Genomic DNA, 21,932 nt, shown 5'->3' on the forward strand with positions numbered 1-21,932 from the left:
CCTGGGCGTGTGACCTGCTCGTCTTGTTTTAGTGCAAGAGACCGCCCTAGGCTCAGACCAAGAGGCGGTGAGAACTTCAGGAAGTCCTGTGTCCATTCTATCCGTCACATTCCTGGCCTAGAACATGGAGGGAAAGCCGACCATCTACCACAGAGCTTCTTCAAATGTGGTTGCAACTCAGCCAGCAGCATCAGCTCCACCTGGGAGCTAGTGAGAAATGCAAATTCTTCCTCTCAGCACAGGCCTGCTGCATCGGGAAGGCTGGGGTGGGCCCAACCTTGGGTTGCAACAAGCCTTCCAGGAGGTTCTGATGCAGGCTGCACAGAGGTCCCCAATGAGAATTCGCTAACACAGACCAAGCACTTACTTGGCTAGATAACGTCACCAAGGAAACCTCTCTGATCCACGTTTCACACGTGCACCAAACATGGAGTACCTGATTTTTTCAAAAGCTCCCAGCAAGAAAGTGACATTCATTTTCCAATCAAATTTTAATCTATAATCTAACAAATCATTACAAAAAAATAAATATGAACAATTTTAGACAATACTTTTGTTTGCCTTTTCACTGATTTGGTAGAACATGTTTCCTCCATTAAGTAGATAGGCAAAGACTGAAACATGAAGAATGGAGGTGGAAGTAAATGATGTGGGAAGAGAAGGCTCCTTTACCCTAAAAATAAAAATAAAAAACCAGGAAACCAGAAAGAAATCTCCAATTTTAATGATGTCCATTTCTTGATAATTCTGAGAGTACAAAATTCCACTTTAGCTCCCCTCTCCATCCCACCTTTCAGTAAAAGGCCAGGGTAATAAACAAAATGTAAGGAGAATCTGGCCCGTGTGGCTCCGTGGTTAAGCGTCTACCTATGAACCAGGAAATGATGGTTCTATTCCTGGTCAGGGCACATGCCTGGGTTGTGGGCTCCATCCCCAGTAGGGGGTGTGCAGGCGGCAGCCGATCAATGATTCTCTCTCATCGTTGAGGTCTCTCTCTCTCTCTCTCTATCTATCTCTCTCTCTCCCTTCCTCTCTGAAATTAATAAAAAAAAATTTTTTTTAATGTAAGGAGGTAGGTGGCCTTCTTGAAGACAAGAAACTAGCTTGCAGCCTCTCCCAATTACTCTGTTCCAATGTCCCTGCAGCGTAAACGGGCTGCATTCTTTCTTTCTTTTAAGAAACAAATAACTAAATTTTAATTTATTTTTATTGTTGACACTGTTACAGATGTCCCCATTTCCCGCCCCCCTTTGCCCACCTCCACCCAGCACTCATCCCCTGCATTCACTCTACTTAACACACATCATTCCCATCCACTCACTTAAGTCCTCTCTCTCTGTCTTCAATTGACACTGATCAGCCTGTCCAAATATTTGTGGAAAGCACCTAATTCTTGTTTAGCCCACTATAAGGTGCAGTATATTACTGGATTTGCTTGCTCAAAGTCTGAAAATAACAGGCTGCTTAAAGTGTACTATCATTCAAGTGTCACAATAACTGGGATCAGCATTAACAAGCATTCAGGAGAATCTATTACATTTCAGCAACTATACTCTTAGCACTATAGGGGACCCAAAGCAGTAATATGGCACCAAGTGATTTGTTGTTATGGGATGTACACTCAGAGATAATCGGTGAAGGCAACTTGTTTACTTCTGACAACAGGTGTATTATGTGAACTTTAAAAGCTACAGAAACAGAGAATGCCACCTCAATGAGAAGTGGGAAATCACCTTGGGAAAAGGCTGTTTTTCACCTGAGGGCAAGTGAAACAGCATGGATAAGACACATTCTTGGAGGAGTTCCTTTTTGCATTCAATAAGGGAGTGTCTAGCCCTGGTTGGCTGGAGCACTGCTGGAGCATTGCAGTACTGTCCGTACACCATATGGTTGTGGGTTCGATGCCTGGTTGGGGCACATATGGGAAGAAACCGATCTATATTTCTCTAGCAAATTGATATTTCTCTCTCCCCACCCCCTCCTTCCTCTCGCTCTAAAAATTAATTTTTAAAAAACATATCCTCGGGTGAGGGTTAAAATAATAATAATGATGATGATGATAATGATGATGATGATGATGAAATGTCCGCCATGTGCGAGGAGTTGTGCTGATGAATGATACAGTGACAAGAATAGGGGAAAGGCAGTTGAGAGGCAGCTTTTAGTCTGCTTGAAATATCAGGTCAAGTGTAGGAAGTTCATTTGATGGACTAGAATGAGCCACTGTGGCTTTTAAGACAAAGTGAAACTATGCAGTTTTAAGAAAAAAGTTGACAGTGAGTTGTTGGCTAGGTTCAGACACAGGTCAATTAGGAAACATCTGTCATACACCATGCAAGAAAGGATGGTGGAGATGAGAGGAGATGGAAAGGAGGCATACTTTGGGAATACTTGGACATTAAGAATCTTTACAAATTGATGACGAATTAGATGTGGGAAAAGAAGATGGAATTATGGGCAAACCCAGAACTAAGATGCAAGAACAAGGAAGTGCAGGTAGGTCCACGTTGTGGCTGACTGAAGGTCACTGCAGGGTGCGATATTCTAAAAATCTTTACCTCCATTTCCTCAACCTTGCTACCTCCTCTCAAGTACTTACTTTCTTCAAAGTGTGGTGTTGATAAGCTGAGCATAGGAACCTGAGGTTCAGGAATGCATACCAACATTCATGAGTTGGAAGAGGAAGTAGGATCAGTGAAGTAATCACAGAGTCTCAGAGTTGGAGGGACTTTGGGAGAATATCTTTGACAGCTTTCTCCCTGAAGGATGAATCCCATGGTTATAAAAGACTGAGCCTGACAATCTCCTCTAAAATCATAGCATAACGCCAAGGAGGCAAGAGCATCGAGAACCAGAGCTCGAACCAAAAGCTGAGCACTGTGGAGGCATTAAGAGGAAGAATGAAGATTAAGAAAAGTTCATTCATTAGATCCAGTCTGATCGGGTAATCACTGGTATGAAGAGTGTCAGCTGAGAAATGGAGGCAGAAGCCAGACTGATTATTAGTAATGCAGATAGCAAATATATTATTCTGCACTAAAAAAATTTTAATACTGTAGTTTTTAGAGCAGTTTTGTTTCCAAGAAAATAGACAGAGCTCCTAAATACCTTCTTAATCCCTACACACAGTTTTCCTATTAACACCTTACAACTGATGGACCAATAGTGGCATTATTATTAACTCAATTCCATAGTTTGCATTAAGGTTCCCCCTTTGTGTTGTAGTTCTGTGGGTTTTGACAAATGCAATATGTCAAGCATCCATCATTATAATATCAGACAGAATAATTTCACTGCCCTAAAAATCTCCTGCTCCCCATCATTCATCCCTGCTCCCCTGCCCCATCCTGTCCCAACAACCACTGATCTTTTCACTGTCTCTATAGTTTTGCCTTTTCCCAAAACTCATACAGTTGAAATCACACAGTATGTAGCCTTTTCGGACTGGCTTCTTTCATTAAGCAACATGTATTTACGATTTCTCCATGTTTTTTTATGGCTTGATAGTACATTTCTTTTTATCACTGAATAATATTCCATCGTCTGGATGGACCAGTTTGTGTATCCACTCACCTAGTGAAGTAAGTACATCGTGGTTGCTTCCATTTGGGGCTACTCTGAAATGCTTTTCAGTTACAGAAATGGGAGAGGGTAGATGTAAGGTAATAGCTCAGCTTGAGGTTGGAAAGGAGAGGCAAGTCCTTGGGCTTCCTGAGCAGACCCTGTGTGGTCAATCTCCAGTTGTCAGGCCCATATCTTGGCAGGTAATTTAGCTCATCTCAGTTCCTAGGAGATAACTCTCCTCCTTTCCTTCATGAGAAAATGACAGGACTTAAGAGCTTCTAAAATGTAGAAGGCATTAGGCATTTTCTTTAATAAACCACAAAGCATTGTTAAGTTTACTTCCAAAGTAAGTCAGGCTATTCCCAACAGCCTCATTATTCAGTAAGGTTTTAGTAAAAAGTTATCCCACCGCCTACCATTCTCCGCTTAGGTTTCAAACGCTCTGGAAATGATGCTGAAGAGAGAAATGCCAAACATGCCCTGCAACCCTGTCTCACATTCTCCTGACATCTCTCCTGGAGTGAGGAATGGCACTGTTTCATACAACTTTAAGGAAAAAGAAAGCATTTCCTAAAGCTTACCAAATCCAATGAATCACAAATGACAGGGCTTCCCCTCAGGGTGTGAAGAGGAAGGCAACTTCTGTTAAACCATTAAAGAATCGACTATTAAATTTTCTCACAGTTTCAATGTTATTTGAGAAATAAATTAGGCAGTATTATCATAGACTGAATGATATAATAAAATACAATAGGAGTGTAAAGGGTATCGCATCCTGGAATACTTCCCCTAGAATTGGTTATTAATTTAAACAGTGAAATGTCAAGGAAAGAAAAGTACATAAAAAGGGTGAAACCCCTTGTGAAAAAATGAGAACTTTAAATGTCAACCTGGTTAATTAATAAGGCATTTAATTAAACAATGTTGTCCAATAAAAAATTAACAATTGTGAATTGCACATCTTTGCCATGAATTGAAGAAAGGGAAGAAAAAAGATTTAGACACTATCAATTGTCCACCAGGTTCTAATCCTAATTTCATGCAATTTTGAAGGTATTATAAAATTAACTTAATCTTTCCTGGATTTTAGACTTCTCATTCACAGAATGTGGAAGAATGTGCTATTGTTATTTAACCTTAATCAACAGTTATGTAGCACTTTATAAATATGAGCTTATTTAAATCTCACAGCCATCATTTGGTAGATACTATTATTGACCCCTTTTACAGAAAAGGAAACTGAGGCAAAAGAGATTAGTCAACTTTCCCACAGTCCCCAGCTGGTAATGTGAAAGATGTGGGACCAGACTGCAGACAGGCTGGTCTTCACCATCATGCCCGGGGCCCTCCTGGCCCTTTAGATAATCTCTATAATTGTCACTCTCTCTTATATTCAGTAAGCTTATAATTCAGTCATTTTAGATGCAATTACAGTCTCCACCAACCTCTCACCTTATCTGGCACAGAGATGCCAATCAAGCTACTGGGATCATCAGCCATGTAAGCTAATAAGGACACCAAAGGGAAAAATCCATCAAATAACCAAAATGCTTATCAAAATATTACTAGACCGATAAAGAGAATGGTGTACTGTCTGAATTGTGAATTTTTAAAATATATTTTATTGATTTTTTACAGGGAGGAAGGGAGAGGGATAGAGAGTTAGAAACATCAATGAGAGAAACATTGATCAGCTGCCTCCTGCACACCCCGCACTGGGGATGCGCCCACAACCAAGGTACATGCCCTTGACCGGAATCAAACCTGGGACCCTTCAGTCCGCAGGCCGACGCTCTATCCACTGAGCCAAACCGGTTAGGGCTGAATTGTGATTTTTTTTTTTAATGTCTTAAAACCTTTCTCTCTCTACAAGCAAGGATTTTTCACAAATGTCTATTGATTCATCAGTGGATCAAAGCGTCCACAGAACACCAAGAGAAAGGCCCTTTGCTTTCCCGTGCCCTTCTTGCTTGTGCTATCATTAAGGTCCTGGGACAAGGCTCCAGAAGCCCTTACTGAAGTCTGGGTTCTTAGAACTAAAGATACCCAACACACAGGCAAAAGCATCACTCTTAGACGTAGTTAAAGCTGCAGAGCTCCATGGGAGACTGAGTCACACACAGTAGACACTACCAGGCAGAGTCAAATAGAGCCCAAGGGGGAAATGAAGATAACTCTTCCTCTCCCAAAGCAAACACTCCGTTCCCATGGAATACACTGCTTGCTTTAAACAGACAAACACAAATCCAGATACAGATCTGATCCACAGCCACAGGCCATGAAAGAGAGAAGCTGACAGTGAAGCGGGGCTGAGGAGTAAGTTCCAGATCACTCTCCCACTCAAAGGACAAGTCAACGTGTGAAATGAGACATCAAAGCACAGGACTTCTACTTCAAATCATTTCATCTCCTCACAGAGTGTTTCCACCTAATAACAGGTGCCATTCATTAAGCACTTGTTTGCTCTATTTCATTTACTGTTCAAAATTCTGCACAACCACCACATGGAGTAGGTAGGAACAACGTTTTACTCGGAGAATCTGTTAAAAACCAGAACACCAAGAAGGGAAAATGGAACTCTGAAATAGCTCTTGGTTAAAGGCCTGGCCCTGGTCTGACCCTTCACTGGTGGGGTCTCCCTCATCCTCCCCACAGCCTAAAAATGGTGCCACTAGCTCCGCTTCCCAGAGGGAGTGTCCGAGGCTCATATAGGTGAGCAGCCAAAATCTAGAAGGCACCAACATGCTAGTATCCACTCAAACAAGCCATTCATGAAGGAAATACCAACCTACCCAGAAGAATATATAAGAGCAGAAACAGCAGTCTCTGGATAGCAAGAACTGGCAAATAAGGAACATACTTTTTCTTATATTATACTTTCAAATACATAATCATACCAATTTTGCTGGAATTCAAAAATTTACTAATAACAGAAGTTCTATGTATATGGTATACATTGTCAGATCATAATACATAAAATTAGACATAAAGAACAAAGCAAAATCCAACCATCATTGGCAAGCTCAGATACCCTGTATTATGTTAAGTCACTGGTTGGGGAAAAAATTGTTTTGAGTCACTAAGAATATTTTAACATTGAAATGTAAATATAAATATATGGTATTCTACCAAAGTCCCATTGAAAGGAAAATATATTGTCCTTTACAACAATATTAGCAAGAAGAATGAAGAGAGTTATCTAAAGAATTTTTAAATTGACAAGAGGATACAAAAACAAACTAAGAAAAAGTAAAAATTAAACAACAAAAAAGTGTATCACGTGTTACAGAATACATAAAAAGAGCATAAAAAAGGGAAAAAATCAGAATTATGGAATTTTCCTATCCCTCAAGTCCATATAAATATGTAAATAAGCCTGGGAAAATTTTGCAAATTTCAACAGATAAACAATATTTTCTTTAAAAAGAATATTATATTCCCAAACTCATTTTACTTGAGCCCAAGCAAAACAAGAACATTTTAACAGGAAATTATACTCAAAAATTCTTAATAAAATCCTACCTCAGTAACAAAAAACCCGCAAAAATAATATCTACTATAATCAAGTAAGAGTTAAACTAGGAACTCTGAGATGGAATAACCCATAGAAAACTATCCACCCCCAAGGCTTCTGTTAACTGAAATCACAAATTTCTGCTCTTGTTCCTAAATTTCTGATAATACACTACTACATTTGAAATGTTTTCTGGGGAACTGAAAATAAAGATTTAAAATATATTCATTTTATGGGCCCCAAACTAGTTTTTACATTCAAAATTCAACTATGCCCAACTTGAGAAGTTTTTGTAATGTGCATGGCAATATTAAGTACACAATCTGTGTATCAAATACATATTTAGTTTTAATATATTTGGTTTGGGAATTTCTATTCCAATGATTTACATAATCTGCCTAACTAGTTTATCATTTATCCAAATTCTTGTCTGTACTGCTCTTATAATACTAGGTGTCTTAGCAGAATCTTTACTTATTCTCACAGGTTCAAACACTATCTACCTGTAACAATGACCAAAGAGTGGCAAAATAAATAAATAAATAAATAGGCATCCTCTGTGAACTTAGTCTAAAACAGCCGACCGTAATCCAGGCCGACATTAAACATTTACTTAGGAAAATATTAAAAAGGCCTTAAGTATAATTTAAATGCTTTTCTTGTATTGTTGCATGATTAAAAAAAGCACAAAGAACTCATATCTACCCATCACAACCTTAAGAGGCCTGCCTCAGCTGCCCATTCTACTTCCAACTCCTCAGAGGACAGGAGTCATGCCTCCTGCTCAGGTCTTAACTCCTCGTTAGCAAGCCCATCAGCCAGCACCCAGCAGGCTCCCCAGCCTTGGTCCACGCTCTGAAAACATAATGGTAAGTGACCTGGAACACACAAGAGGTGAAGAGAAAGTATTCTGTCTACCGGCCCACACACAGGGATGCTGTGAAGCCAACGCAAGTCTGACACCACACGATGGTGCTGGTAACCTCCATGCGTCATATCAGTTTGCAGCCAACCTGGAGTTTCAACCCTGGAAACATCCTGGTGCAAGAGGCCCGTGCTTTTCCCCACCACATATAAGGTCAATGTCAATGAAAGGGTCAGTCTGACCCCATAGGTGCATCTTGCATACCCAGAACAAGCGCTCCTGTTTAAGACTCCTGTCAACCACTCAGGGACTCAGCCCGAGGAAGGGGTAGGTCCTTCAAAGTGCAGTAACTGTGGCCAGCTCAGCTCTCACTGTCCTCACAGCCACAGAGAGGCCCACATCAGACCAAGCAAACTTGGGCAGTTCAGGAAGCAGTCAAGGCATGAACCCTTAAGATATCTTCAACCTGACCTTCGTACTTGAAACTTCATTCAACAAATATTTATTGGGGCTTCTTTCTTACAGGAGCTGTTCTAGATGTCCAGGCTAGCGCTGTGAACAAAATAAGAGTTCCTAGTCCGGGCAGCATGGCTCCGTGGTTGAGCGTTGACCTATTAACCGGGAGGTCAAGGTTCGATTCCCGGTCATGGCACATGCCTGTGTTTCGGGCTCGATCCCCAGTGTGGGGTGTGCAGAAGGCAGCCAATCAATGATTCTCCCTCATCATTGATGTTTCTATCTCTCCCTCTCCCTTCTTCTCTGAAATCAATAAAAATATATATTTTTAAAAGAGTCCTTGCCCTAACGGGTATGCATGGGTACTGCCAAAATGTGGAAGATGGGACAGCCTCACTAGGAGAGGCAACACACCCAGAGCATGACCAACTGCCATGTTCAAGTTGGTAATAGTGCCAACTCACGTTCAGCAGAACACACACTGCGCCCATTGGAAGAAACGTTAGAGCTTGGAGATACCACATGTGACCAATTTTCTTCTCAGGACTTTTGTTTTATTTTTCTTAAGCCACAACTAAGTCTTAATGATTTGAATGACTCCCTAGACAATGTTCACCATATATATGTCATATAATAGAATAATATAAAGGTAAAAAAGGTGATAGACAAAAATTAAAATTCTGGTCATGGACATCAGTAAGAGGAAAATGGGAATAAGAGAACTAACTTTCCATTTCGTCATCAGACCTCCCCACTAGATTATCTCAACAGCGAAAGGGCTTTTGCAAATATAGTCTCCACCTCCACGTGGTAATCCATACATCTGCCCAGATTAAAATGTTTTCAACTCAACTATAATTGTGGTCTCTCCTACTGAACCGCCTCTCATAGCTCTCCATTACCTACAAAATGAATAAATTATTTCGCCTGCCTGACATTCAAGGTATGTATGTCTACGTATTTCTGTCTGAAGGAAGAAAAAAAGGAGAGGGAAACTGGCTTTGTGAAAATAAATTTTTTCAGTCAGCAAACCTATAAAAAAAAGAGGGAGAGTTCTTTCCAGGGGTATGCTAGAGCCAGTGTGTATCAGCTCATAAGAGCAACTTTTCGGACATTTCTACCAGCCAGTTGTTAAGTACATTATTTTAAAATATATTATATAAAGTTACACTTAAATGCCCGGCCAGCATGGCTCAGTGGTTGAACATTGACCTATAAACCAAGAGGTCACGGTTCGATTCCAGGTCAGGACACATGCCGGGGTTGCGGGCTCCAGTAGGGGGCATGCAGGAGGTAGCCAATCAATGATTCTCTCTCATAATCTAGCTCTCTCTCCCTCTTCCTTCCTCTCTGAAACCAATAAAAATATATTAAAGACACACTTAAATTAAAACAAAGGTAATAAATACTCAATTGTTATTACTTCCTAATTATTTTCCTACATTTCTACTATGATCTTGAGGTTACTCTTTGCCTACTGTATCTGAACAGTGACAGTATTACAGAACAGTGTGCTACTGCACACCCCTTCCTGTGTTCAATGACATCACATTTGGCTAACGGTGGAAATATTTACACCATGGAAATCAGTGAACCAACGGACCAGAGTGTTGTTTTTGTTTTTCAAGAGAGCTTGTTAAACTGGTTCTTCCCCATTCAAAGGACCTCATCAATAAAATTATGTACCTTCCAAAAAATATCGTAAGCTTCAAGGTGACCGTTACTATGAACACAAAACATAAAAGTGAATTTTATTTCAATCCACAAGGAGGGTAACTGAAACAATCTTTAGAAAGGGGGGTTTTTCACAAATTCTTAGAGATTACTGAGATATCCTAAAGGATGCAGAGCCTGCTACTGCTACGTAGCGTCACCACAGGAGCAGAATAGATTTTTGAAATTGGGAAATGGCATTTTGGGGTTTTTTTTCCTTCCAATGTTTTTTAATGCACAGTAATACATTTATAAAAAGCAAAAAGAGGATCATACTACACATACAGTTTAATAAACTGCCTTTCAATTTTAATATCCTATATAATAAAAGCCTAATATGCAAATTGTCCCCTTGACCAGTTCGACCAGGAGTTTGACCAGGGGACAGGGCCGGCGACGACAGTGGCAGCGGCGGCAGGTGACCAGGAGAAGGGAGGCACCCCGGCAGCCGGCAGCCACTAGGGACCCTACCCATGCATGAATTTCGTGCACTGGCCCTTTAGTAGTGTCAATAATTTTCCAGTTATTAAATAATCTTCCTCACCCTTATGATAGCATATAACTTTAAAATAACGTATTAAAATACTTGCTAAAGCTGAAGGAAGATAATTCTCAAGGTAAAAGAAATAACGGAATTGGTAAAAGGACAGTGGAGGCAATAAATATGAGTAGATGTTTCACAATCCTCTCTACCCCAGTCTTCTGACCCTCAACGTATCTCATACATCAGTTTTTTTTTAGCATACAGCTCAGCCTCATTCAAATATGAGTAATCATGGAGTAGGAACACAGGCAAGAGGCAGATAATAATATGCATCGTGAAAATAATCAACAAGGGTGACTACATAACGAAAGTATAGGTTCCTTGTTCAAAAATTATTAGGAATTTCAAGGCCGTGACAGCAGAGCAGTAAGTGTGTGGATGCACAGGTCACACACCCATGAAGCTGGCCATGAAAAGCAACAAATGAAACAGACTACGAGTTCACACAGAAACAGCTCTCCATTGTCTGAAAATATTAAAGATAAAATTGTCTCTCTAAAAAAGGGACTCAGGCATTAGACATGAAGTTTCCAATAATTAATTATCATTCATAAGAGATTTTTTAAAAATATATTTTATTGATTTTTTACAGATAGGAAGGGAGAGGGATAGAGAGTTAGAAACATCGATCAGCTGCCTCCTGCACACCCCTCACTGGGGATGTGCCCGCAACCAAGGTACATGCCCTTGACTGGAATCAAACCTGGGACCCTTCAGTCCGCAGGCCGACGCTCTATCCGCTGAGCCAAACCTGTCAGGGCCATATAAGAGATTTTAAATAGATTAAAAGGGCTAAAGAAATGGATTAGAAAAAATTACAGAATGGAAGTCATACAACTACAACACTAAAATAGTAGAGTAAGCACTTGAACACACAAACAAACCTGAGTAAATCACTCAAAATTAAATGGACAGAAACAAAGACACATAAATGATTACAAGAACAGATACTAGATTTGGAAGACAAAGGAGATACAACACAGCAATGATAGTTCTTGAAAAGTGAATACTTAATATGTGCAAAAAATATTAAAAGAGCTAATAGAGGAAAACTTTCTGATGCAAATCAGAAAGAAGCCTTGAATCTACAGACATAAAACAACCCATGCTCAGACAGGCTGATGAAGCTCAAATTCCAAAAGAATGAAAGAATCCTAGAGGCACATCCCATAGAAACAGCCAGTAATATGTGAGAGAGAAAAGCACTACCCTGGCCTCAGCCTTCTCCTCCAGAAATACCCAACACTAACAAAGAATGGAGAGAAATGTCTGAAAATCCCAGGGCAAGAAAATGTAACCCAAGACTTGCTATTCAGCCAAACTGTCCTTTAACTACAAAGGCAAGAATCAGCCATTCCAAAGCAGTTAGGAATTCAGGAAACACAGCACCCACAGGACTTAAATCTGACAATGAAATCCAGCCAAACTAGAATGAATTAAAATTTTAGAAAGTCAGAAATGGCAAAACCATGGTAAAAGTACTGAATCCATTTTTTTTAAAAAAAGGACTAGTAAAAGAGCTATGGGAATTGTGATATTAGAACAGAATATAAATGCTATAATCCTTCCCATTGTAAAATTCATAATTGATAAAAATGTGGAACTGGCGGGAAGAGAGATGGTATAAGGTCAGTGCTAAATTTTTTACCTTCTAAATGAGTATGTCTCCATTTGAAACAAGTAGTTTATGAGAAATTATTCCAATCCACAACGTTTTTTCTATTTTCTTATAAATTAAGCTTCTAAAAGATATCTCTAATCTCCCTCCTGGAGAAGAAGTCAGCAATTCTTTCCATCTCACGTCAACTTCTTTTTCTTTGCTTTAATTAAAGTCAATTTTATTTTATACCTTTAAGTAAAATAACATGTATGGTAAGATTCCATCCATCCTTCTGACTTTGCAAGCTCTAGATGGAATTCACAAAACGTTAACATTGTAATTTCTGAGGAGTCAAAAGCTCTATGCGGATTTTCAACGGTGCAGGGGGTTGGCACCCCTAACCCCTGTGTAGTTGAAGAGTCAACTGTATTTCTAAGTGGTGAGTGTTTTAATTTCTTCTTTCTTTTTTTTTATGTAATAACAATGTATTGCTCAACTGGTGTGGTTCAGTGGTTGAGTGTCGACCCATGAACCAGGAGGTCACGGTTGGATTCCAGGTCAGGACACATGCCTGGGTTGTGGGCTTGATCCCCATTAGAGGCATGCAAGGGGCAACCAATGGATGTTTCTCTCTCACATCGATGTTTCTCTCTTTGTGTCCCACTCCCTTCCTCTCTCTCTAAAAGTCAATTTAAAAAAATTTAAAAAGAATGTATCATTTCCCCCCAAACAAATTGCTTTTTAACAACAACAAAGAAAATATTATCATTACTACCTAAAAAATGAATTTTACTAGTTTTGCTCTTCTCCATTCCCACCCATGCCCATCAGCCCAGGTTGCAGTCAAGGGCATGGTGGTGGTTGAAGGCACAGTAACCAGGCTGGGGTCAAATCATGGCTCTACTGATTACCAGTTTTGTGACTATGCACATGTTGGTTGACCTCTCTGTGCCTCAGTTTCCTCATATGTAATAGCACCTACCTCTCAGTTTGTTTTGAGAAAACAGTACCAGGGTGGACAAAAGTAAATTTACAGTTGTATGTGAAGCACAGAGTTTATTCATGTATTATTATTTTTAAACCTACTTTTGCCCCACCCTGTATATGTAAAGTGCTTAGAACCATGTCTGACATATATATGGTTTGTGCTCTAAAAGTGTTGGCTCTTATTAATCGAGGAGGGAAACTGGCCGGGGGGTAGGAGACAGGCAGGGAGTTCAAGTGTCCCGAGCAGTGAGTCATTTCACAGACTTTCTCTAAGAACGGTCTTGGCCAAAGCTAACACTGTGCTGCTCCTATGCAATGAGTCACTGCTCCCCACCCCCCGCCGTTCCTGTCAGTCCTGTCAAAGGGTTGTTTTATTCGCTTCTCAAGCCTTCCAAAAACATTTGGAATCTGCACAAAAGAAGAAATATGAAACTTTCAGGCAGTGATAAGACGTTCTAAGCTTCGGCCCCAGGGTTTTCTTTGCAACTCTGGCTGGAGTTTCTGTCACCACACTCAGGTGTGTTTCAGAACTCCCGAGGCCATGGGAGACCCATCTATCCCAGGAGCTCCAGCAAGTGCTCCAAGACACCGGCCCTTGAAAACATCCCAAATACACACGAAAACAATATATATGTTGTCCCACTTTCAAATAACAGAATAAGTCTCACTGATTCTTTGCAAAGTTAAAGCAGAAGGGCAATCCCTGCAAAGCATTGCAGCCGTTGGGTAACTTGGCTTAACAGTGCGCAGTTGGTCAACAAGTTAACATTTTGGTCAATTTCCTGTCCGTTTTCACTGTGTATTTTTACTACCTGAGACACACATTCTGGAGTTGGAAAGAAGAAAGCCAGGGCTCTGGTGGAATCCATACACCAACTCCCAGCTGAGTCCTTCCCATCACCACACCAAGATCATAGCTGTGGCAGATCCCTGGCTTCTGCTTAAATAATTGCAAATAGGGATGAGACCACTCTCCTTTGAGTGTAGTCTTTGTCACCGCAAACTGGAGGAAAGTGAACAATGCATCCTGGGGACTGTGGTCACCAAAGCTTTATTCCCTCTGAATCGGGGTCCATTTCACTAGTCTCTCACCACATCACACCCCCACCGTCATCCTTGGTCAAAGAGCCCATCTGCCAGGCTGCAGTTAACACCAAACAACTAGCCCAAACGATGTGGCTCAGTGGTTGAGCATCGACCTATGAACCAGGACATATGGTTCGAGTCCCCTGACATGGTTCGATTTCCCGTCAGGGCACATGCCCTGGTTGTGGGCTCGATCCCCAGTAGGGGGCGTGCAAGAGGCAGCCAATCAATGATTCTCTCTTATCATTGATGTTTCTATCTCTCCCTTCTTCTCTGAAATCAATTAAAAATATATTTTTTTTAAAATGAAACAACTAACTCTACTTTCCTTTTGTTCATTGAAGGCACAGGTAGTGACTGATCAATAAGTCCTCTGATCAGCATGAGAGTGCCTGTTATCACACCCAGGAGACAAAAATCTGGCCAAGCCAAACACTTGAAAGTTTTCCTTGATTTGCAGGGACTTATTGACGCCCCGCCCCCTCCCATGACCACTTGCAGCAATCCATGACTGAGAGACTCTTGTATAGGCTTTTAGAAATCCTAAAAGTACCTCACAGGCCTGCATTCCCAGGTTGCAAACCCCTTAAGAATCCAAAGACTCCAAGTTGAGAGACAAAACCTAGAGTACATGAAAATCAAAACGTGAAGAAATTTTACCCAGGATGATTGATATCCTGAAATACAGAAAACTCCTCCTCTAAGGAATTTTCATAAGTACCACCTGAAATTTAAGCAAACCATGGAACAATTTGCCATTGACTATTTACTTATGCCAACTGCCCATAAAATGCCTCTCCTGCTTTGCAAGGGCAGAAAGCAAGAACAAATGACCTATTTAGACCTGAGATTTCCCGGCGTAGCGCAAGGCAGGAGACTAAAATGCAATGCAATGATGCTGAAGTTGAAAGAGCTGATTGAGTGAATTGGGTTTTGCTTTTTTTTTTTTTTAACAGGCATATCCAACTTTAGAGCTAAAACGTCAGAATGGCAGGCATCCTTAACTGCTTTTACTTATGAAGCAACCAGAATGCAGATTTCCCCACTAATCTACTGCACATTTTCACGGTGTGATTATGCAGCACTGCGAATGCATCTTTTTGGCACAATCTGTCGGCCTGCCTTCACTATTGGGCGGCTGTCGGTGATGCCGTTGTAATAATAAATACAATAGAGTGAATCTGGGGTCCCTCACTCCGGCTTTCAGAAATGTGCTAACTTATCCCATATTCTCACTGGGCTCTAAACCCTCCACCCTATCTGATTTTGCACAGATGTTCAAGAAGAAATGTGTGTTTTTCTTTAAATGAATGTCAAGGGCCTGGCAAAGTACTGTACCAAAAAACGCCAAAGTCAGCACTGTGTTGAAAAGCTGATTATTAGCTCACTTCCTTCTCTCTCCAGTTCCTCCACTTCCAGAAAAGTAAACATGGAAACTATCACACTGGCCCAAGGTCTTTAAAAACCAGGCAGGTTACAGGTAGCTTTTCTCTGCTCCTTTATGCTGAACTTTAAGAAGCTCTTAGTGCTGTGTGTATCTGAAGGGTGCTTTGCGAGAGGCAGCCCTGGGTTCTCATTCTTTTGGCTAAAGTCCCTGGGGAGGGGAGGTCATGGGGAAATTCCGAGGGGGTCACATAAGCACTGAGTGACACTGGTAAAGCAGCCTGAGACCAGTCCCATCTCCTGTACCAACCCCCATGACACCCTATTTTCAGAGCCTTGCTTATTCGCCCGTTTCCCCCTCCTTCCCATCACTCCCCCCCTGTGGCCACCAAGCACTCCCTAAGCAGCCAAAATTAAACCTATAGCCTGGTGTCTGCTGGATTCCTCCTCAGAACCGCCTCATTCACGGCTAATCAGAACTAGGATTCTCAGACTTGTTCCCACCCCACCTCACAGAACAGCACGGAGCAGAGGAAGCACAGCAGGATTTCCAAGTTCCAAGTTGTCAGAGACATCTTCCCTTTGTTCCACCCAGCAGAGAATTGTTAAACCGAAGTGAGGTTGGCAAGCATCCACAGAGTGAAAAATCTGTGTCAAGAGATTTATTTTAAAAAAACAACAAAAAAACAGCTCTCGGTGTCCGACCTAGTTCTCAGGCGACATGGCTAAACGCACCAAGGTCGGAATTATAGGTAAATATGGGACCCGTTATGGCGCCTCCCTCAGGAAAATGGTGAAGAAAATTGAAATCAGCCAGCACGCCAAGTACACCTGCTCCTTCTGTGGCAACACCAAGATGAAGAGGCGAGCCGTGGGGATCTAGTACTGTGGTTCCTGCATGAAAACAGTCGCTGGTGTTGCCTGCACCTACAGCACCACTTCTGCCATCACAGTAAAGTCAGCCATCAGAAGACTGAAGGAATTGAAAGACCAGTAGCAGCTCCACAGTTTGAAACATTGCGAGCCTTTAATAAATGGGTTAATTTATATTTTTTTTAAAAAAAAGAACAAACCATATTTAATTTTCTGTGCGATAGTGAGAAAGACAAGATGGAAAAATGTGAATGAGTGAGCGTGCAGATACATGCAGAGGTACAGGTATGTTTAACAGCAAACCCATCATATAACAAATCATATGTATTCTCTTCGACTAATCCATAAATACTGGACTGAATCTGCACCCTTAGAAAATGAAAATTTTCAATAATTTTTTAACAATTTAGGTTTGGCACTATTACTGCTTCTACAGTAATTTTTTTTTATCATCTTCTACTGGACCTTGGCAAAAAAAGTGAACTTGCAGTTGAACATGGCAGATAAGTCACATGCCTGCATCACTTCTCCCTCCTAAAATCCTACCAAAGTGACAGGACACCTAACTTTTTAAAGGAACAAAACAATATATAGCAGCAGAGACAAGAGCAGACAAGACATTTATCTGACTACTTGGATGATGGGAAGCAGAGAGCAAGAAGTGATGATTTATATCCTAAAGGATGTTCAGAGGGGTTCCACCAAATAGGCCATTTCCCACCCGTGTCCCTGGGAAGCTCCTGCTGAAGGGAAGGGTGAGGGGTGGAGTGGAACAGAGGATGCAAGTCAGATACAAAGGGATGGACCTGGGGACCCCAGCTCCCCTCCCTATCTGCCCCAATTGCCAATGAAGAGGTTTATTATCCAAAGAAGCTGAGGGATAGGACTGAATATCCAAGAGTAGTATTTTGTTCTACTTATTTTTTGTCACAATTGGATCTCTTCAGGGTGTCAACTGAGATAAAGGTGCCTCCCTCCTGTCTGCCCACATGCTCCATCCTGAGCAAAGACACTGATATAATCTTTAACCTAACCTTTAAGCAGTGGTCTTCAGGCACAACAGGTTGAATTCAAATCTATGTGTCTTTCCTTTGAGACTGTCCTCAACTTTTCTCCATTTCAATAGATTCCTTCTCTCTTTTTGCTCCTCTGCAAGCAGACACATTTATCGATGGCCTTCTTTCTGCCTTCATACCTTTTTACACCATTTCCTTTTGTTGTTTATGGAGTGCTTTCTCACATCTCATCTCCTTCAAGAAGTATCCTCGGTTCAACTCATATCTTGTTCTCAAAACCAATCCCGCTACCTTCCTACACTGATTAATAAGTGACTTTCTCACCTTCCCAGACACTCAAGCCAAAACTCTGGAGTCACTTTTGTTTCTCCCTTTCCAGAATCCCCTGCATCTAATCACTCTTAAAACCAACAAACAAACAAAAAAGCAAAGAAGGTAAGCCAGGGAGATCAGAAACTCACATAACACCAGGCACAATGAAAAAGAGTGATATGATTCAGGTCTGAAAATGCTGCAAGAGGTGGTGGGAGTTAAGTCCCACCAAGTCCCCTTCCTCCATCCTGCTTCCAGAATACTCAGCTTATCCCAGGCAAGGCTGGTGGAATTATTCTCTGGAGAATCTGAATGCACACATATTGACATTGAAGGGTTTCTTCCAACAAAAAGACCAGTTGCTGCTTCATCACTTTAAAGAAAAATCAACAGTTGACAATCCCTGTCCATATATCTGATTTTTTGTTCCTTACTCTTAATATTTGCTCTTAATAAACAGCCAAGAATAAGCAAACATTTAAGGAAAATCTACAAAATGAAAGTTGGGGCCAAAACACAGAGGGGGAGAGCATTCTGAAAGCAGGCAGACGTTACAGGAAGCAGAAGGGGAAAAATTCCTTTAATCTAGAATTAATATCCCCAGAGAGAATACCATGTCTCAAAATATAGGGAGAGATGCTATGAAAAAAGGGCAAGAGCTCTTAGGAATTAACATGTAGATAACTGAAATTTGTGTTTCTATAGTTAGTTGGCTAATTTGAGGAAATTTCGTAGAAAGTTGGGCAAAAAATAAATACACAGAAATGTTAAAAGATAAGTAGGACATCTTCCACAAGGTCAAATAATAAAATAAGAGAATTACAGAAAGATTTTTTTTTAAATGGTTTTTTCCTTCAAGAAATATCCCAAAGCCCTGGCCAGTTTGGCTCAGTGGATACAGCATTGACTTACGGGATTGAAGAGTTCCAGGTTTGGTTCCGGTCAAGGACACATGCCTGGGTTGCTGGCTCAATCCCCTGTAGGGGGCGTGCATGAGGCAGCCGATCAATGATTCTCTCTCATCATTGATGTTTCTATCTCTCTCTCCCTCTCCCTTCCTCTCTGAAATCAATAAAAAATATTTTTTTAAAAAGGAATGTCCCAGAGTGATAGACAAGGGACTCCAGATTTAAAAGAAAAGCAAATGCCCAGCGTAAGTAATTTTAGAAGGGCCCACTGAGATATATGCCAAAAATTGTGAAACTTCAAAATATGAGAAATTAAGTGAAGATTCAAAAATGTTTCAGAGAGAAGAGAGAAAATAAATCACACATAAAGGATGCTAGATGACAATGGAGCAATGTCTTCAAAATGTCAAAGATATTAGTTTCAATTTTTAATTCCACATCTAGTAAAATTATCAAGCAATCCTAAGCAGACATTAAAGACGTTTTTACACGCGAAGAGTTAAAAGAAATTTATTTCCCTTGAACCTTTCTGAGAAAGCTACTGAAGTATGTGTCCTACCAAACAATGGCATAAACCATGATATTAAAGGATATGGAATCCAGAAAAGAGTGAGCCCAGGAAAGAGACCAGTTAAGGCAAGTCCCTGAATGATGGCTGTATACTAACTAGGGCTAGGGTACAATCCATTCAGACAGGAGTTGAAGGATGGGGATGTTGCAGATGTTGTGTACAACAGAGAAAAAAAGGATGAGGGATTGGTTAAAAAAAAATGGTAAAAATTAGTTGAAAGAAAATTTACAGGTCTGTTGAAGCTATTTGGAAGAAATTAGCAATGGGTACATAAAAAATCAAGTTACATTTTAAGAAATGAATTATCTCCAAGAAAACCAAAGTGTTTTTTCGTGTTTTCTTTTGAGGGGCGGGGGGGCATAGGCGGGGAGCAGTGAACACTTTACTCAGTGATAATAACGTCTATAACAACTACTGCATCAACCTAACACTGTACTATAACTACATGGAGGGGGAGGCAGGAGATAAGGGTTCCAACTGCTGTCACTGCCTACAGCAGGAAGTGCCAGGGACCTGGAAGTTTTAACCACTTAAACAGCCTTTCAACTCATCGTCCTGTTTTCATATCTTCCACCAAAGTTAGAACGTTTCCCTACACACTGAGAGAGGGGCTCCACCAAAACGAGAGAGAAAATGTGAAAAGAGAAAAACATAGGCTGTAGGAAACAGATTTCATAAAGAGAAGCAAGGGGATTCCCAGGGTAACGCCAGAGAGATCTCTGATGCTGACGAGGTCAGAGAGGAACCCAGCCCAGACTGGAGCAGCTCAGAAGACTTCAGACTAAACCTTCTCGTGGATAAAACACAGCCTATCTGAGCAACTGATGCACTGGAATATACTGAAAGGGGTTTAGGCATGAAGTGAGAGCAGCCTTGGAATGAATTAGGTAAGTCTACGGAAAATGAAGCAAAGGAAAAGCTAGATAATTATTAACTCCAAAGAAAGCAAAAATTGAGCAAAAATGAAAAGCAGCCATGGTATGAACACATGACTCACTGCATGGCTCTGTCATCAACAGTCAAAGCAGAGTATTGCAATAACATGACTGTGAGCACTAAGCTACTGGGAAGTGTGTCTTTTATTCTTGTATGGCTGCACATCATTACCTATAATGATTAGAAAAAAAATAAAGTTAAAGCCCATATTACTCTTTGAAGCAACAGAAATTTAAAAAACTAAGCATTGAAGTTCTAAGAAAATATGAGATTTTTTAAAATGCTCTGACTTAGGAAGATCTATCTAAACATAACCTAGATTCAGTTGCCATAAAGGAAAAAACTGATAAAAGTACAAAGCCAAAAAGCAAAGTACCAAGTAGGACAGAGCATTTGCAATACATCTGATGAAGAGCTAATCTTCTCCATGTGCCAAGAAACTCATACAAATCAGTAAGAAAAATATTTACAGAAAAACGAGCAAGGGACAGGGACAGGTAGCAGATAGACAGCGAAGAAAATCCACGTGGTGTGCCAACAATGAAATGGTGTACAATCCCAACCAGTAATAAGAAAGATGCAAAAATGTGTACAGTCCCAACTAGTAATAAGAAAAACGCAAAATGACAATTAAGAAAAACTGGCCTCTGACTGATGAGATTAGGAAAGGTGAAAACTTTAACAGGCAGTTAACCACCATGATGAAGGGACTCTGGACCCAGACTGCCTAGTTCACAGGCCACTTACTAAGTGTGGCCTGCGGGCAGGTTACGTCCTGTCTGTTGCCTCGGTCTCCTCATCTGGAAAGCTATGATAATGAGAGTACCTCTAAGTGTTGCTCCAAAGATTAAACAATATTTGTAAAGCACTTGAAACAGTTCCTAGCACAAAGTAAGCACTACATAAGAGTTCTTAAAACAAACAAGTATAAACTCTTGGAAGACAACATGGCAATATCTATCTATATTAAAAACAAATACACCCTTTGACCACAGATCCCACTTTTTGAATTTATATTTCAAACAGACTCACAAAAAGACATCAAGGATCTTCACTGCAGCATTGTTTGTAACAGCAAAATATCCTAAAGAACCTACGTGTCTATCAAAACGGCAACTTTACAGATAATTAAAGGCACCCCTATAAAATGGAATAGTATATGCCACTAAAAAGAATGAGGCAGATCTGTATATAACCATGGTCGGCAAACTACGGCTCGAGAGCCTCATGCGGCTCTTTGGCCCCTTGAGTGTGGCTCTTTCACAAAATACCACGTGCGCGCCCGCACGTACAGTGCGATTGAAACTTCGTGGCCCATGCGCAGAAGTCGGTATTTTGTGGAAGAGCCACACTCAAGGGGCCAAAGAGCTGCATGTGGCTCGCGAGCCGCAGTTTGCCGACCACTGGTACCAATACAGAACAATCTTCAGGGTGTATTAGGTGAAGAGAACAAAATACAACACTATGCAGTGTATGCTCCCATTGTGTTGTCTATGCATAAACTATTTCTGGGATAATTTTTTTTAATGGTGAAGATTATCATATAATGCTCCTGCCAGGGGTGTTTTAATGGGTAAGAATCATGAAAGATTCTTTCCAAAGTG

General features: G+C 40.7%; 1 protein-coding gene and 1 pseudogene across 4 annotated transcripts in view; one reads left to right on the plus strand and one right to left on the minus strand.

Annotated features, from left to right (window-relative positions):
- FARP1 (FERM, ARH/RhoGEF and pleckstrin domain protein 1) overlaps positions 1-21,932 on the minus strand; it is a 271,468-nt gene that overhangs the window by 235,883 nt on the left and 13,653 nt on the right. The gene's annotated exons all lie outside the window — the stretch shown is intronic.
- LOC139004948 (large ribosomal subunit protein eL43-like) lies at positions 16,434-16,709 on the plus strand (annotated as a pseudogene).

The sequence above is a fragment of the Myotis yumanensis genome, unplaced genomic scaffold (genome assembly GCF_028538775.1).
Source record: "Myotis yumanensis isolate MYYU_CA2020_CCGP unplaced genomic scaffold, mMyoYum1.0.hap1 SCAF_3, whole genome shotgun sequence".
Taxonomy (NCBI): domain Eukaryota; kingdom Metazoa; phylum Chordata; class Mammalia; order Chiroptera; family Vespertilionidae; genus Myotis; species Myotis yumanensis.